The sequence below is a fragment of the Monodelphis domestica genome, chromosome 5 (assembly GCF_027887165.1).
Source record: "Monodelphis domestica isolate mMonDom1 chromosome 5, mMonDom1.pri, whole genome shotgun sequence".
Classification (NCBI taxonomy): domain Eukaryota; kingdom Metazoa; phylum Chordata; class Mammalia; order Didelphimorphia; family Didelphidae; genus Monodelphis; species Monodelphis domestica.
This window is the reverse complement of record NC_077231.1, coordinates 324,039,325-324,043,815: the sequence shown is the minus strand read 5'-3', so window position 1 is coordinate 324,043,815 and position 4,491 is coordinate 324,039,325. Positions and strand designations below refer to the sequence as shown.

At 37.2% G+C, this 4,491-nt stretch overlaps 1 non-coding gene across 1 annotated transcript; it reads left to right on the top strand.

The window, feature by feature from the left end:
• The first annotated feature begins 833 nt into the window (after positions 1-833).
• On the top strand, positions 834-936 carry LOC130454852 (U6 spliceosomal RNA). Its single transcript, XR_008912641.1, has one exon. It is a non-coding gene; the product is annotated as a U6 spliceosomal RNA (small nuclear RNA).
• Positions 937-4,491: the final 3,555 nt, after the last annotated feature.

Genomic DNA, 4,491 nt, shown 5'->3' with positions numbered 1-4,491 from the left:
AAAACCCTTGTTCTATGTCATCCAGTTTTAGCTATTCCTCCTAGCTTTATATCATTTGTAAGATAATTTGTGTTGCTATTCATTCATGTCTGACTCTTTGTGGCCCCATGGACCATATGATACCAAGTCAGTCCATAGATTTTCTTGACAGAAGTACTGGAGTGATTTACCATTTTCATCTCCAGTAGATTGAGGCAAGTAGAGGTCCTGCCTCCTAACCCCTCACTCTACCTACTGTACCACTTGAATGTACCTCCTATAGGAGGGCTTTTACTATTCCATGAAGAAAGTTATTAATTTTTATTCCTTTCTGGACCCAAAACAACCTTTTGATTCATAGCTAAAAATTGATTAAAATTTATTTTAAAGAAAAAAAAATATTTGAAACCTAAAAAAGCACTTCATTTTGGGGCTGAAGTTCAAACTGTATCCCCATCCCCTGCCCAGGCTGAGACCAAGGATGGAATCCTCCCTCCTTTTGTCTACATCTTTTGACTTTGGTAAGGATGGCCAGACTGGAGACAAGTTCTTTGTTTTAGTCTGCAAATAAAGATTCTCTTAGGTAATGAAGTCAGTTGGCTATCCTCTATGATAGGAATAGAAATCTCTCTTACTCTACAAGAATGGAGGAGAGGAAGTTGGATATGAAAAGGGGGGTGATAAAAGAGAGGACAAATTGGGGTAGGCATTGGTCAGAAACAACACTTTTGAGGATGGACAGGGTTAAAGGAAGAGAGAATAGAATGATACTAATTGACAAATGATCAAAGGATCTGAAGAGGAAGGTTTCAGGTGAAGCAAAGTTATTTATAGATTTGTGGAAAAGTGATCTAGTGCTTTGGCAGCACATATACTAAAACTGGAATGATAAAGAGAATATTAGCATGGCTCCTGCCCAAGGATGACACACAAATTCATGAAGTGTTCCATATTTTTATGTAATCAATAAAAATAAAATATCTTCATAAAAAAGAAAAATCACTATGAATTACAGAAATGCAAATTAAAACAACTAATGTATCACCTCCCATCTATCAAATTAGCTATTATGATAGAAAAGAAAAATGACAGAAGTTGGATGGGATGTGGGAAAACTGAGACACTAATGCACTGTTGAGGAAATTGTGAATTGATTCAGCCATTCTATGGAGAAGTCTGGAACTATTCCTAAAGGTCTATAAAATTGTACATACACTTTGACCCAGCAATACCATAACTAGTCTGTATCCCAAAGAGATAAAAGCCTATATATACAAAAATATTTAAAGCAGCTTTTTTGTGGTAGCAAAAAATTGGAAAGTGAGGGGATACCCATCAATTAGAGAATGACTGAACAAGTTGTCAAACATGATTTTAATGGAATACTTTTGTGGTATCAGAATTCATGAGCAGGATGATTCCAGAAGAACCTGGAAAGACTTAGATGAACTGATGTTGAATGAAGCAAGCACACCTAGAACACTGTACAAAGTAACACCAACATTGTAAGATGAACAATTTGAATGGCTTACCTATTCTTAACAATACAATGATTCAAGATAATCCCAAAGGATTCATGATAAAACATGTCATCTGCCTCCAGAGAAAAAACTGATGAGGAATGAATTTTGACTAAAATATACTATATTTCACTTTTTTCATGTTTTTGTTTGAGTTTTCTCCCACAAAAGGATTAAAATGGAAAATGGTTTACATGATCACACACATAAAATCTGAATCAGATTGTTTACCATATCAGTCATGGGAGAAAGGAGAGAAGGAGAAGGAAAAGTGAGGATTCACATTTATTTTAATTAGTTAAAAATGTTTTTACATGTAATTAGGGGAAAGAAAAAATTTTAAATGCTTTGTAAATTTTAAAGAGCTATATAAATGGTGGTAGTGGCAGTGGTGGTGGAAGTGGTAGTAGGAGTAGTAACAGTAGTGGTAGTGGTAGTATTTGGAGGACCTGAGTTGAAATCCCATCTCTTACACTAACTCCCTTGGTCTTGGTTTCCTCATTTGTGAAATTAAGGAGCTAGACTAGATAAGCCCTAACCTTCTTTCCAGTTCTAAGTCTAAGTTACTATTTGAGGTAGATGAGGGACAAGACTTGATCCCTTAGACATTGCACTCCAATCCTCCCCCTAACCTGTTGTCTCTTTAAGCATAGCCTCTTAATGAATCCCCAATCCACACTTTACTGTCAAGCCCACATCTTTCCATCTTGTTCATAGAATGAATTTTTGTCAAATGCTTTGTGGATGAACTAGATGAATAGCGAAATGGGTGTCTTCTGCATGCCCTGTATGTTCCTGAAGTCCTACAGACTGTAGATTTATCACTGTTCATTAATGATTCCTTTACTAATACATTCTAGATTTTCCCCAGGAGCGAAAGTCTAATTTATTGACCTAGCATCTGAGGATTCTATTCTCTTCCATTTTTAAAAAAAATCAGGACACCATTTACAACCTCCTTATTTCCAAGATCACTGACAGTGACTCAGCATTCATATCTTCCAACTCCTCCAGTATTTTGAGGTAGAATTCATCAAGGGAAGCCATAAAACTTTCATATCATCTCCCTACTTTGTTTAGTTTTTAAATCCTTCTAAGTCATTTTAGTTCCATCATTTGCATTCAAGAGATCCATTACCTCCTTGCCAGAATAAACAGAAGCAAAATGAATAGACTAGTCCCGCTTGCTCTCTATCCTCCATTTTTATTTTCTTATCCAAACCAAATAAAAGTCCTCTCCTTATTTCTTTCTTTCCCTTCCCCCCCCAATACCAATAAAGTTGTTAAAAATTCCTTGTGTTTTTTTTTAGCATTCCTTGCTCGTCTCTTCTCATTCTGAACATTAATGGTTCCGATTTGTGTTATTCTGATCATTCAGTACTACGTTCTCCCCTCAGTTCCCTGCCCTGGCTTCCATTTCCTGTGCCCATGTTTTTAAAAGTGAAAGTTCAATCAATCCCTTTTTGTACTAGTCTTGTGAACCCTCCTTAAATGGTGACTTTAAGAGAAGCCATTCAATCAGAGTGAAGAGCTGTGGCGTAAAAGGGTATTTCTAATATGTAAATTCCCAAAAGGGGGTGAGCTTCTTATGGGGAAGTTTCTAGGGCTGCGAGAGAGAATCCAAAGTGCAGACTGGTAAGAAATGACTTTGGACAGCGACCCTTGCCAGCTTCAGCTTTGTCTCTTGGAAAATGTGTATTATTTTTCACAGACAACTTATCTTAAGGAAAGCTAAAGAAAACAGTAGTGGAGAAGGGAACATTAAATCAACAGGGTTTACTACTATACATCAACAGGAAGGCTTCTCCAGGGTCATCCTCCAAGAAGTCACAAGAATGCCAGTCTGGAAAATAAATGAATTTTAAGTCTTAAAAAGAAAGCTAGATGGTATCAAGAATAGCATTTTCAACCTGGAGTCAGGAAGACCTGAGCTGAAATCCAGCCTCCGACACCATGTGACTCTGGGGAATTATCTGCCTCAGTTGCTTCATGTGTAAAATACAGATAATCATAGCACTTAACTCTTAGAGTTGTAAGAATCAAATGAAGTCATATTTATGAAGCATTTTGCATACTTTAAGTTGCCTTATAAACATTATCTGTTATTATTATTAAAAATTATTTTTTTACAATAAGCCTGAGAGTCAGGTAATGCCAACATCATTATCCCCACCTTCTAAATGAGGGAACAAAGAATATGAGAGCTTCAGTCAAACAGCTGGGAAGTGTCTGAGATAAGATTCAAACCAGGCTCTGCTTCTCTAGAACCAGCCTTCTTTTTACCAGGCTCTGCTGTTTCCCAGAAGGGATCAGGCTAAAGGCTTCAGGAGATGGACGGAGTCAATTCTCAGGATTGTTATCAGGATGACTAATGCCTCCTCTCCTCTGGAATTTCAAGGTTATAACAACAGATACTAATGACATTATAATGAAGGTAAAGAATAACAGAGGCAGGACCATTAGGACAAATTCTTAAGTAAGTCAGGGGTGAGGTACAAAAATAAAAGAGGGATTGACAGGGGAGAGAGTTGCATCTTGGGAATATTAAGCCCTATTTTATAGGGTAAAAGGGAAAATGATTATGTACCAACTGACTCCCCATCATTTTTTAGCCAGAAGTATATGGACTTAATAAAATGCTTAGATAAGTCTAGTTTTCTTTGATCATCCCGTCATCCCCAAAGGCCATAGCCAAGAAAGAGTCAGGGAGAGATAATATGGCACAGTCAGAAGGCTGGGACTTGATGGATTGTCCCCTTTCTGGGAGCTAAATACATAGAGCAGGTTAATGTCCAAGATCAGCTCTGAATGCTGTTTGTAACACATTCCTTAGCTTAATTTTATGACTGTATTATCGTCAGCATATTATCCCAAGTAACATGGAGGAGAAAGAAAACCGGGTAAGATGGACATAAATCAGTTAGTCTGGAAACACAAGACTAGGCTTTGCCATTTGGTGTCTGTGTAACTTTGAGCAAATATCCCCATTTCC